Below are 13,925 nucleotides of genomic sequence, written 5' to 3' on the forward strand. Positions count from 1 at the left end.
ATCGTTCTCCGTTCCCCATCCCCCACCCGAGCCAGGTCTCCTATGCGACCCCCACCTGCGCCGGGCTCCAGGCACAGGCTTCCCAGTAGGAGGCATCGCTCAATGCCTGGGCTAGGCGGCAGCCCTAGAGGCAAGCTCGGTCCCAGGGCGCTAGGGTTGTCTTAGCCGTCCCCTTTGGTTCCCCTGGGGACAGGCGCGAGTCCCCGAGGCGGTGGCTCTGGTTGCCTCGGCGTCGCTAGGAGGACAAGCGCTTCGGAACCGGTTACCACTCGGGAGGGGTCAGCCGGACACCTGTGCGTGCGTGCGCGTGCTCGCGCCTCTGAACACGAGGGAGGGGCCGAGGGGAGCCCCGGGAACCGCTGTGCGTTTACTGCCTGAGTTTTAGGGGAACCGGAGCCTCATCTCCACGGGAATAGCGACGTCTTCTCCCTCCTCGGGCTCCCGTCCAGCGGGTGGGCCCAGCGCTGAGCACTTGACCTGCATCCCGCAACCACCAATGCACTGCGTTGTGCCTGGAAACCCGAGGGTGGCTCTATCAGTACATTTTTCTCCCGCACTCAGCGTTCCCCCCAGAACGATTGGCAGGTTTTTAAAATAAGCTTTAAATGAGACATCGATTTATCATTATTATGATTGCATTCAGAAATCCAGCCCGAAGGGACACCCTGGGGGATGGTAATTTGGTGGTACCTAGGACTGTTTGTGCTTTAGCACATCCCTAGTTCCGCAAGCACATTTCTTCGGCAGCTAATTGCTCTGATTACCTTTGGGGCGGGGGAGGTGAGCGTGTGTGTGTTGCGGGTGGAGGGGAGACTCGGACTGTTCGCAGAGCCCAGTGCGTGCACACGGTGGACCTGATGCTGCGGCAGCAACTGCAGCAGCGACGCGCGCGCCCGCGCGCGCACACACACACACACACACACACACCTTCCAGCTCCCCTCCCGCATCCGGGCCTTCCCGCTCCTCCGCCTCCGTTCGCCGAGGTTTGGGGAGGGGGTGCGTGGGATGGAAGTGGGAGCTTGCGCGAAGGGGGCGAGGACAGGCCGAGCGGGAGGAAGAGAATGACAACGAGGCCGAGGGGGAGGGGGACAACGGCGAAAAGAAAACTTGGGGAGAGGGTCAGGCAAAAATGGGGGTAAGCAAGGAGAGGGGTGCCGAGACGAGAGGCGGGGATGCTGGGGGAGAAAGAAAGGGAGGGGGTGGGGAGCGGGCGGGGGCGGCTGGCTCGTTTCCACTCGTGAGAGCCGGTTGCTGAGAGACGCGCGGGCCAATGAGCTCGCACCAGCTCAGCCCGGCGCCCTCCGCGTGTCCTTATATGGTGCGGCCGCTCGGCTGGCGCTCGCGCACATCGCCATATAAGGGCAGGAACCTAAATACAGGCTATACCTTGTTCTCCGCTCGCCCGGCCGCGGCCCCGGCGATCGATGAGCGCGCCACCGAGCGGGCTGCGGCGCGCGGGCCCCGGGAGCGGGCGGGGAGGGGGCCGCGGCTACCGCGCGGCCGGGCCAGATGTGGACTGCGCAATGGCAGCCCGGGCCAGCTGTGGCTCTCGGAAGGTGTAACCCGCTGCCGCCAGTTTCCCGACTCCTTCCCTCCCACTCCCTCCCCACTGCTTCCGAGGTGCAAATGCAAATGAACCGGGATTGAAATCTAATTGCTTTTGTTTAAAAAAAATTGTGTGAGCCAGTCTGTGTTGAGTCTGAGCAAAGGCCCAGAATCACGAGAAACCTAGCCGAACGCCTGGAAGGTGGTGGGGTGGGGAGGAAAGAGACCTGGACTGTGATTTGGAGGTTCAGGGTCCCCCTCAGCTGTCTCCCGAGGCCTGGCCCATGGTGCCGTCAGCTGAGATCCTGCGCCCCATTTCTCCGACCTCCTCGGCGCCAGGCCTGGCGGAGGTCCCAGGCCGGGTCTCGAGAAGCGGGAGCTGCGTGTGGCCCAGGCGGCGAGGACCCACGGGCTCGGTGCCCGGGCGTCCCAGGCAGCCTGGAGCCAGCCGGGCGGCGGGAGGGAACGGTGAGAGGCATCGCTGTCACACCCCTCTCAGCGTCTCCTCTGTACCTGCCTGCTCCTGGACGGCAGGCTAAATGCTGCCCAAAGTGACAGGCCCGGCGGGTCCGCGGCCCAGCTACGCGATTGGGCCCAAGGAGGCCGGATCAGACAGCTGCGAGGGGGAGGGGCCGCAAGGGGTGTCTTTGGGAGGGGAGGTTGGCCAGGGTGGAGCCTCGGCCATCTCGGGATCCTGCGTAAGTCTTTGACCCCCAAGTCCTATCTCCAGCTTGTTGCACCGCTTGCCTTTTCCCTCCTCACTCTGGCCGGTTTCCTTGCCCACCTGGAGAAGAGTTTTGGCCTCCTCCAGGCGACGGTCTGGACAAGGGAATGGCCCCTGGTCAGGTTGTCTGCCAACCGGGGAGGAGCCTCAGTGGTGTGGTGACAGTTCTCCTGCCAGCTGGGTGGGTGGCACAGCATGGCTTTGCCAGTGAATGTTGTTGGAGACCCCAATACCTCACCTATCGCTCCCCACTGTGTACTGGGCTGAGGCCTTTTCTTCCCACCGTTTGCAATGGGCATGAGACTCCCAGAGAGTCTTGCCAGAGGCTGATGGTCCTGAAGAAACCTATGCATCTGGACCAGTGGCCCCCAGAGTCTGAGAGAACGATTCCTCCTCTCACACTCCACGGGTGCCTCAAGTGCCCCTCTCTTGGCAGTTTGAACTGGGGTTGTGTCGACCTTGCCTTGGCTTCCCCAGTGCCTGGAGATGCCACAGAGGGAGCCTCTTCCCTCTAAGGAGGCCATTTCCAGTAGCATGATGCCACCTATAGAATGTACCTGGAATTAGTCCCAGCTGTGGCTATGCCTCCAGCAGCTTGGCACTGGTACTGGAGCTGGAGAGAAGATAATGCCCCCCCGTTGTCCCTGACTGAGGTTGGGACTGGAGAGGCCATCTGGTCACTCAGCGCTTCCTTCAGGACTCTTCCTCTTTCTTCCTGGGCCCCCTAACTATTTAGTAGCTCTGAGCCTGGCATCATTTGAGAAACTGAGACCAGTACCGGGCACAGCTGGGACAGGAACTCCCAGCTCTCCTCAGGAGTCCCCGTGATTTCTAGGCAGTCACAAACTCCAGGGTTGTGTGCTGGCTGAGGCAATGCACCAGTGGCCAGCCGTCAATGGTTAACAAGTATTTTCTAAAGGTTTTGGAATCCCAGTAAACCTGACCACACGACCCCAAATGTACGGAATGTGGAAACTAGACAGGCTGCTCCAAGACTACCTGCTCCAAATGACCCTTTTACAGGAGAAACTGAGATCGAGAGAGAAAAAAAAAAAAAAGACTTGTCCAAGGCAGCTCAGCCAGTCAGGGGTGGAGCAAGTGCAGGTTTGGACCCAATTCTTTCCATTCCCAATCCAATCTTTTTGGATTATGCAGGCATGTCTCAGCAGCAGCCCGGGCACTGGCTTCCATGTTTGCATGGTCTGGTGGTCCTGGAACCCTGGAGCTGGTGCATGAAGACCCATAGTGGCTGCCTGATTGGCTCTGCAAGCACTTTGGAACTGACTGCCTTTGATGGCAGCCAGTGGCTCTTCCTGGGTGGCTGGGGAGGAGGGGGGCCAGAGGCAGGAAAACTCTGTTGGACTCTGGCCCCAGGCTGCTGGGCTTCTGGTCTGGCCAAAGTCTGGGAAATCCAAGGGCCAGTGACCCCAGCTGCACCCCAGATGGCTCTCTTGTGCCAAACCCCATGGCTTGGAGCAGCAGGAGGGCGTGTCTAGCTTCCTGCCGAGCCTGGTTCCGCTACCACGGCACCTCCTCTTAGGCACCTCAATTCCTGGGTGACAGACCTAAGTCGAGCCCTGTCCTGCAGCTTAACTTGGTCACTAGCAAGTTACTTAGCCCCTCTGAGTCTATTTCCCCAGCTTTAAATGTGGTTAATAAAGTCTCCCTCTAAGGGCTGTGATGAAGAATAGAAGTGAAGAGTTCGGAAATCATCTAGTCAGAGCTTGCTATGGAGCCAGCAGCCCTTGCTCAGCGGATGGTAGCTACATCTATCCACTCCCACCACTCCTGCACACCCTCTTGTACCAGGCTGGGCACAAGACTCTGGGATACAAATGACCATAAAACATCATGTACATTTGAGCCCATGTAGAAACAGGTACTCCCAAGCACTCCCCAGCAGGCTCCCTTGGGCAGTTGGTTGGTGGGTGTCAGCTCCAGCTTCCTCCCTACCCTTGAATAAATTCCTCCAGTCAGTGCTCTCCAGTTCCAGCCTGGCTCCACCCTCTGCCCTGCCCCACCCTCTGCTGCAACTCAGAATCCAGCTGTCTATCCCTTGGCTGGCTTCCCTGAGCATCCCTGGGAACTCTCCAGTGTAGACAGCCCCGGGATCTTTCCCTCTGGGGAAGAGAATTGCCTGAACCCACAGAAGCTGGAAGAAGCACTACCTTACTGTAGGAAATTGAGCCTGGGACCTCTTTCCCCATCTTAGAAAAACAACACGTGTGTGTGTGTGTGTGTGTGTGTGTGTGTGTGTGTGTGTGTTAAGGAGTCCTGCTTTCCTGGGATCCGAAGTACTCTCCATGTGGGTCCATTATAGGTACCTGTCATAGCAACAAAATGGGGAAGAACCTGCCAATCTGGCAGGTGGGAATACTGATTTTCCAGAGAGGAGAGGAGCCTGCTCTTCTTGCAGTGCAAGTGCTGAAGGCACTTTCCTGGATTCCCCTGAGCTGGAAACCCGGGCTGGACAGCATTGAGAGCCTCATCTGGAGGGGGCACCCGGGTTAGCCTACAGGATCTGAGTACCCAATGGTGGGGAGGAGAGGCTCTGACTGAGGCTCCAAGTCACTCCCCCAAGCCACCTCTCCTCCACTTCTGTGCCCAACTTTCCTTCTCTTCCCCCACACTTGCCTCTGGCACACCCTCACCCTCAGACTCCCATCTCCACGCTCGCTGTCGGCTCACCCCTCAGCGGAGACAGGCGACTCCTCCACCCGCTTCTGAGTGGTCCAAGCGCCTTTAAAGCCCAGACGGATTGCTGAGATCCCCGCACCCACTGCCCTCACTCTCTCCATTTCCACTGGACAAGTCCGCGCGGACCCGACTAGTGCAAAGTGCGGCGCGAACTTTTCGCCTAATCAGACTTGGGAATTTGCTCTTAGAAGTTTCCGACTCCAGGGAGGAAAGCTCACCACCCTGCTGCCCCGCACTGGGGCTTGCGACGGTGACTCGCAGCCCGAAGCGTGGCGCTCGGCGCCCCCAGCCCGCGGGCGCCGTTCCAGCGGGATGGGCAGCCCGTCTCTCTGCGTGGGCTGCTCTTTGTTCTCGGTCGGTTGGGCCCGGGTTGGCTCCGGCTCTGGGGTCAACGAAGCCATTGCTCCGGACCTTGCAGGCTGGATGGTGTCCCCCTCAGGATGAGAGGCTGCTCGCGGGCCGGGGAGGTCCGACCCCTCCCCTAAGCTTGTGTGTGCAGGGGTGCGGTAGTGGGGAGGACTGTTCCGAGACCCACGGCCCGGGGCTGCTAGAACACCCAGAGCGGCCGGAGAACGAGGTCGTCTAGAGACCTTCTCCTTCAGACTTAAGAGATTTCGGAAGCAGTGGACCCAGCAACGCCTCTGGCTCCTTTCTCTACTATTCATTGGGTGTTCTCCCTACTCTCCTAAATGGAGAAATTGAGGCTGAAACCTGGAGCTATGATTGGGAGGCCTGGAATCCCAACTCTCCCTGCGTTTCCTAGCGAGGAAAAGACTTGAGAGCGGCTAGAACATTTCCTCCGGTATTCCAGGGGTGCCCTTCCCCCAGGGCGCCCCTGCCCCCAGGGAAGAAGCTGTGATATCACACCCACCGCCAGAAAAAAGATAATACCTCTGGGGTCGAGCTGCGCCACGCAGGGAGGTGTAAAAAAGGCAGAATGGAGACTGCGTCCAAAAGGCAGTGAGAATGAATGCAGAGGAAAGAGAAAGGAGATGGAGGGAGGGCCGGCTTCCTTGTCCCAACCCAGTAGTCCCAACTCTCAGCGACACCCTCTCCCGCGCCCCGCGGTCTCTTGGCGCCCTCCTCCTTTTCCGCGAAAACAGCCAGTCCTTCGACCGTGGGCTAATCCTCCGCCCATTTTCCCTCTCGCTTGCTCACTTCACTCTGCAGGTCGCTCCACTCTCAGCAATTCGTAATCCGGCTTTCCCCCTGCAACCCTGATTTTAAATGAAATGTAAGAATTATTTTAAAAGGAGTGACCGCAATGATGGCTTCTTGGTGGCTAAGCTGAACTGGCGCCACTTCCTTAATTAAACATAAAACTTCTGTCTTCTTGGAAGAGATAGGGAGTTCCTGTCCACAGCGCGATGTGGGGGAGGCCGCGGGTGGATCTCCCAACCTTTTGCACTGTGCTCTCTCTGCACTGTTTACTGGGAGAGGCAAGACTGACCTTGGAGGGGACAAGTTCTGCTGCAAAAATCTTCTGGAGCCCAGAATAGCCCTGAAAGTGGCCCCACGATGACAATTCTGGTCCAAATCCATTTGCCATATTTATTTGTGGATTTCTCCATGCCACTCCCCTTCATATTAAAAAAGATCAAAAAGATGTTTTAATGTATAAAAGATGCTTCCTCCACATAATGCCCTCCTGACTATCCACACACCCGTTTTCTGCTTTGAATCCAAGGATTTCTGCTGCCCCAGTCGTTGCGGCGACCAATCCCAGAGCAAGGAAGTGCTTCCTCTTGATCTGTCCAAAGGGTGGGGAACTGAGCCTTAGAGGGGCCAGACCAGAGGCCCAGAGCGCTGATCAGCCAGATACCTCCTTAATCCAGTCGGGCCGCTGGTCTACTTTCTCCCCTCCCCACGCTACCTTCAACATCGACCTCCGATACCCCCAGCCACAGTCCATGCTGCCCCCGTTTCCCGAGCCACTGAACATCCCTCTACTGTTGAGGTGATAGAGTGTTTTCCAGGACTCTCACGGTGGCTCAGCCCTTGACCCGTTTGGCCCAAAGTAGATAAACTCCAAGGGTGAAACTAGAAAAACAACAGAAACTCAGCGTGAACATCACATTTCCACTACTTTAAACTTCATCTCTCCCTGGTCTGGTCAAGAACCCCACACTCACAGCAAAATCAGTTTTTCTTGCCGTAAGCTTCTGTTTTCAGGATCTCAAAGACTAGCTGAAGCAAAGAAAATTAATTTTGCCTCCATTTGCTGTGTCATTCTAGATAAGCCATTATTATGCAAATGAGAGAGTGCGGCTTTCAAGATGAATAAGAACGGTGCCGGGTAGCGGCGCAGGACAGCCCCAGATGTTTGCATAATTACTTCTGCCCCAACTTCAAGAGTGCAAAATGTCAAGGGAGGAAGTGTTGCGGGTAAATACGGTACCACGTTCCCTGAATTTGATTTCCTAGAGAAGGGCGGGGAAGTCGATCTGAGGCTTTCATCTGCAGCGAGAGAAGGCGTCCCGACTCTCTGGCGAGAGTGGCCCGGCCTGAGTGGCCGTCGGTGTCCTCCCCCTGGGGGGTGAGCCATCCCGCAGACAAGGGTGGCCGGAGAGACGGGTCTCGCCCGGGCAGTGAGGCGCTTGCGCGGGGACAGAGCCACCGCTGGCCGCGCGCTTTCCGGCAGCCCCGGAACCAGCAGCACGGCTTCTGGGCGTGCGCGGAGCCGGCGCGCTCTGGTCGCGCAACCTCGACGCCCGCCCGGCCTCGTCCGGCCCCCAACAGCGCCCACCCTTGGGACTAACGCTGGGGGCGCACCGCGGAAGTCCCGACCGGGGGCTACAGGAAAAGGCACTGATCAGAGTGGAGGACGCCGAGGTTCCACCAGGGTCCATCAGAAACAAGAAGGCCGGACCCTCCCGAGCACCGTCGCGTTTCCTCCGTCGAATCCCAAACGTCTGCCCCTAGGGTTTCCCGTATGCCCCGGTGAGGGCGAACGCCTCGGCCCCCTGAGGTTCTTTCGGAGTGCTCAGACTCGCTCCCCACCCCCACCCCTCCAACATGTGCCTCGTCAAAGGACCCGGCAGGCTCCTGCACTCGATTTTTCCGACCTCTAAAAGGGGAGACTGGATTTTGGCTCTTCTCAGCGTGAACAACCTCGCGAGGAAGTGGCACTGACTGAAGGATCTCCAGTTTGGAACTAACTTGAAGTCCCCTGAGTCACATCAAAAAGTCACTTCAATTCCTTCCGCTTGGGGGCGGGGTAGGAAGTGAGAATGAACGTGAAGCGCCAGAAGGAGTCCCAGGCGTCCCTGCAGATTCCCTGGGGCGGGAGAGATCCTGTGGGGATGGACAGGGCAGTGTGGCGACCAGTTGGCCACCATGGCTGGCGGCCGAAGTGCCAATCCTGACAGAGGTCGGGTTCTAGGGAGCCAGGCGACCTCGCTGAGCGCAGGCTCTAGGGCCACCAATCACTGCCCAACCTTGTCTTCCCTTGGGAAGTGCGTGTTCCCTGCCTTCTCGATGGATGGGGTCACGAGCGGGAAGGAAGCACACACGGACCCTGTCGAGTCACTGCGAGGTCAAGGCCCTCTCCGTGCAGGCAGAATCCGGAGTCAGACTCTCCACCTGGGGCATCTTATATCACAGGCTGCAGTCAGTGGGTCGAGCCCGGCGGCCAAGGCTGACGCAGCAGCAGAGTTCGCGCGTCCGGGGAATCTCGGGGCCAGGAGGCTTCTGATAACACCCTCCTCTCGGATGGGGCGCAGAGGCCTTGACCCTTAGGCCACCCATTTTTCTCAGGCTTCTCTGCCCCCACACCCCGCTGCCCTCTTCGCTTCTCCCAGTCCCGCCCCGGCTGTGCGTAGGCCGTAGAGTCTGACGCCCTTCCAGGGACGACGGGAACCGAACACCCAGACCTATCCGCTCTCGGACCCCTTTCATCCTGCGGGTTAGGCACGGAGGTGCAGCCGCTCAGGTCTCCCGTCCACCTCGGAGCCATCTCCCCTTGCACCCCGCCAGCCGAGGGTGCCTCCAGGCTCCCGGAGCCGGACTTCGCAAGCAACACCAGGCAGCCTTCCCGGAGAGGACTTGGGGGGACCCACCACGCGGCGCGCGTGCGCGCATGCGCGCATGCGTGCCGGCCTCATCTCTGTGCGCGTGCTCCTGCAGCACCGCACCCGCACGGAGCCAGGCCTCCGCGCTGCAGGAGCCGCGGTTGCGTTTTGGTAGCGAGGCCATCTGGTGGGACGCATCCCGCGGCAGGCCGTGCTAAGGGGCGAGTCTAGACTGTGTCTGAGGAGCACACAGTTTCCCTGGGAGGGTCGGTGAGCACCCGGCTCCCTCTTTGTGGGTACCCCTCATAGGAGGTAGGGAAAGTTCGGGCTTGATACCGGGCTCCTTGGGGAAAGTCACCCAACCCAGACCCACCAAGTCCCATTAGCCTGACCTGGCCCCAGAACACTAATAAGCGACAAGTGTAACAGTAATGATGAACATTTATTGAGCATTTGCCTGTGCCTGACGGTGTGATAGTGCTTACATGACAACTCTCTGAACCTGTCCATTCACCCCCTGGGGTAAGCATGTTAATATTTCTTTTTAAATAACAGTTATAGGAGCTGAAGCACAGAGTGGTTAAGTAACTTGCACAAGGGCACACAGCCAATAAGTGGATTTGAACCACTGGCCCTAGAGCCCACAATTTTAGCCACTGTGCTCTATGATGAAGGAAAAACAAAGACTTCCACCAACATCCAGCCTCCAGCTGAGTCGACTGAGCTCTGAGAACTCCTCCCTCCCTCTGTTGTTCCAGCATCAAATTTTATGCTAATGGCCCAGAGCAGCATCTCTGCTTAGCACAACCAGGTTGCTGATTCTGGCAATAAGATCACTGTCTTCATCTATGGCCAGTTCCATGAGCCTCCATTAGCCCTTTCTTACCTTGAATAATTTCCATAAGCCCTGGAGGAAGTGAAACATGCAGAGTGTCCAAAGCCACTGCTGTAGATATTAGAGAGCATTGGGCTTGGGACTCCTCAGGCAGAACCCGTGTTGTATGTCCTTGGGCAAGTTACTTGCCTCACTGTGCCTCAAGTTTCCTCATCTATAAAATGAGGATAATAGAATTGCTCTTACCAGGTTGATAATGGAATGGCTCTTACCAATGGTAAGTGGGATAATGCAGGTGCCCAACAACAGCTGCTCAATAGATGTTGCTTGCCCCTGTGGGGCTGCTATTCCTCCTGCGATTTCAGGGGGCTGAAGTCAAAGGCTATGTGTCATCTAGAGTGTGTGCAGGCTTGTGGGAAATTATTGTAACATGGTCAGCCCCTTAGTATCCTTTGCAGCATGTTCTCGTGTTTCTCTGACACCGATGGTCTGGGTCTGAAAGTCTACTCGGGAGGAGAAAACGGGACAGGAGAAGTGGGAACTTCTTGATTCTGGGAAGGAGTAGAGGCTAGAGCCCAGGCCAGAAACCATGGCAGCCTCACCTCCAGTCACCGGCCAGTCTGCCTGGGCCGGGTCTTTGGGACCTCTTTGCCGGGTGTTCGGTCACCCCTGCCCTTCCCCTGTAGCGGGCGAACAGCGTCCCGGAGATGTCGGGCCCTGGCCCAGGCGTGGGGGCGGCAAAGTTGGAGGGCGCCCGCCAGGCTCCGGGGCCGCCGGTGGTAAGTCACGGGCCGCGACCGCCACACACGCGGCCACGGCCCACGCGGCCACGCTCGGAGCCACCCGCGCTCACTTCACAGCCGGCCCGGCTGTCGCGCCCGAGGCAAATGGTTGGGTTCCAAATCCGCCCGCGTCCGCGGCCAAGACCAGGCAGGTCCGACACCCGCCAAGCCGTGGAGTTGAAAAGCTCCCAGTGAACGAGCCAAGGCCCGGTCTCACCCTCTAGCTAGAGGACGCGCTGGGGCTTGCTGGTCTGGCGACCCAGGAGCCCAGCCCCTCATCGCGGCCGCCCTTCGCCTTCCCTCCCCTCGGACCGCGCCAGCCTCGGGCCTCCTCCCCGGGGGCTGAGTCCACGGGCAGCGGACACAGGGAGGCCTAAAAGGCCCCCTGGACCGGGGGCGGCTCCCCGGTGAAGGAGGCGGGCGCATGGAGCACAGGGTCCGGACTCTTTCCGGAGACTGGGCCGAGGGCTGGGGCTGGCTTCCAGGAGTCGGGAGCAGGTTGGAGGCCCTTTGTTGGGAAGGGAAGTGGCAGGCGCGTCCCCAGTTCACCAAAACGAGTGCAGAGTCGGGCAGGAGACCCAGGCGTTCGGGAAGCAGGTGTCCCAAGGTGGGCGGGCGTCTATAATTCCATAAACAAAGAAACTGGGCAGCTCATCCCCGGAACTAGGGGGTGGTGGGAAGACTGCTAAAAGAATCGCCGACAATTTCCTTCATAAAAATGCGATCTGAGAGCATTTGATTTCCACTTTCACTCCCCCCCGCCCCGACACACGCACTGTCTCCAAAGACACTCAAATTGCAGCCATATGGGGCTAAAGTAATAGGAAGCAGTTACCTTATTTACTGCAGTGGCGGCGCACTCGAACCTGACAGCCGCAGCCGAGGACCGCCGGGCAATGAAATTAAGAGCAGAAGGTTCTTGTTCTTTGAAACTCTGTTTTGTTTACACCCAAGGGTGCACGAGGGAAAAGCAATTATCTAACTTTGAAGGATAAAAGAGGTTGTGTGGAGGAAAGAAGGGAGGTGGCGAGAACTGAGTGATCGAGGAAGGCAGGTTCAATAAGAAAGGTGGAGAGCGGGGTTCCTTCTTCCCTTGGCTTCTAAGTGTCACCGGCTGATCACTTTGAAAGTCTCAGCGGGAAGGACGCCTCTACCACCCCACGCTAGCCCCCTCTCCCGGCAAGTACAGGCATCTTTCTTCACCCACCAGAGAGGCCCCAGCTCTGGGTCGCGCCAGACTACAAATGTATTTCTCAGACTGCCACCTCTCAGTCTCCAAACTGTCGGGGAGTTGAGGTCACCCAATGACTGGTGTTCACACTCTCTGCAGCCCTGCTCTCTCACAAACAGTTGGCAGCAGTGCGCCAGTCAGGAGTGAGACACACCCCCATCACTAAGTTGGGGGTTGCTTTCCCCACCCCGCGGGACTGAGTTTCTCTGCAGCGGACAAGAACTGGGCTTGGTCTGATTGTTCTCAGATTATTCTATGCCTCTCGTTTCCTTCTGGATCGAGTTCCACCTTTGCTATAGGCGCTGCAGGCAACCCGACGTTTGAAAACTCAGACAGCTCGCAAGCGCTAAGCTAATTTTGTTCAGAACAAGTGTTTTTGCCACCAGACATAAAGACAGGCGGGAAAATGCGACGGGGAAGCAAAAAAAAAAAAAAAATTACTAAATACCCCTCCGGAGGAGGGGGCCATGCACGGCAGCGCTGGGGTTTTCATTTCCCACTTGAAGCTTCGGAGGCACTTAGGCAAGGAAGAAAAAAGAGAGTGAGAGAGGGAGGGAGAAAGAGAGAGAGGGAGAGAGAGAGAGGGAGGGAAAGAGGGAGGGAGGGAGAGAGGGAGGGAGAAAGAGAGGGAGAGGGAGAGGGAGGGGAGAGAGAGGGAGAGGGAGGGAGAGAGAGAGGGAGAGGGAGGGAGAGAGAGAGGGAGAGGGAGGGAGAGAGGGAGGGAGGGAGAGAGGGAGGGAGGTGAGGGAGGGAGGGAGGTGAGGGAGGGAGGGAGGGAAGGAGGAAGGAAGGAAAGAAAGAAAGAAAGAAAGAAAGAAAGAAAGAAAGAAAGAAAGAAAGAAAGAAAGAAAGAAAGAAAAAGAAAGAAAGAAAGAAAGAAAGAAAAACACTGGGAGGGAGGAGCTGAGCTAACTTTTTCAGCGTGAAACTGATACCATCGACCTCTGCACGCCTCGTGCAAACTCCGGGTCTGTAAAGGCACCCAACGCAAACACAACTCCCGGGAACAGGGCTCCAGAAACCCTATCAGAAGGGAAACCACCACTCTTCTCTGGCGCAGGCCAGCTTGCGAGGGGTGGGGGAAGGCGGGGGGTAGCGAAGCCGGTCCGTTCCTCCAGCCCGATCGGGACAGGCTCCCTCTCTTCGGCTCCAAGGTGGCCCTGGGGCTGCCCGGGAATTCGGGCGGCCGGTGCGTGGCTGGGACAGCCTGGCAGCCATCGCCCACAGCGGGCAGCGGATTCCAAGCGGGTGCGGGCGGGGTGTGCAGAGCGACCCGGGCCCAGGGCGGAGGGTGGGCTTTCTCTGGGCGGGGAAACCAGACACTTATAGGCGGCTGAGGCCGACTTTATTTTTACTGCCCAAACTGTTGGAAAGTATTTAAGCTTAAACAGAAACAGCTGTATCGCTGGCACCGGCCAACGAAACTATTTGTTACCGGGAATGACTTTTTATGATTAAGGACGCGGCCGTCGGCGGCCTCTCGCGGGCAGCCCGCGCGGGTCGCCAGAGCGATCTGGGCGTCGCCAACTCGCTGTTCGCTTATAAGACCAAATGGCCAGAGAGAGGAGACTGTACACCTAAAGCCCACCTTGTAAAGTTTGAGCAAGGCCAAAAACTGGAACCCCGCGTTTCCAGGGGTGGGGGCGGGGAGTGGCAGGGAGGGTGGGCCGGGAGCCGCGCCTGTCCCGCGCTTCCAGGACGCGCCGCTCCCGCCGCGCACCTAACTTTGGACAGGAGGCCGGTTTTCCGCTCTGGGCTTTCTGCCCTTTCGAGTCAGACTCCTTGGCTTGCCTTTCCTTCTCTCTCTCTCGTTCTTTCTTTTTTCTCTCTTCCACCACATCCCTCGCCAAGGGAAACTGCTTCCAATCAAGTTTATCAGCGATGTTTTAACTAAATCGTGGGTTCCGAGGAGTAGGTGCTGTTACTTGCAGCTTGGTTGGTAAGAGAAAAGTGTTGGGGATTGCTGGGCCCGGACTTGGGCTGCTGTCCCCGCCGCCGCCGCCCCAGCCACGGGTCACCTCGAGCTGAACAGGAGCTTGTGTTTGCGTGTGTGCAAACTCGAGGCTTCTAGGGCCCGGCCCTCGCCCCCTTTCCTGGACC

The sequence above is a fragment of the Pseudorca crassidens genome, chromosome 19 (genome assembly GCF_039906515.1).
Source record: "Pseudorca crassidens isolate mPseCra1 chromosome 19, mPseCra1.hap1, whole genome shotgun sequence".
Classification (NCBI taxonomy): Eukaryota; Metazoa; Chordata; class Mammalia; order Artiodactyla; family Delphinidae; genus Pseudorca; species Pseudorca crassidens.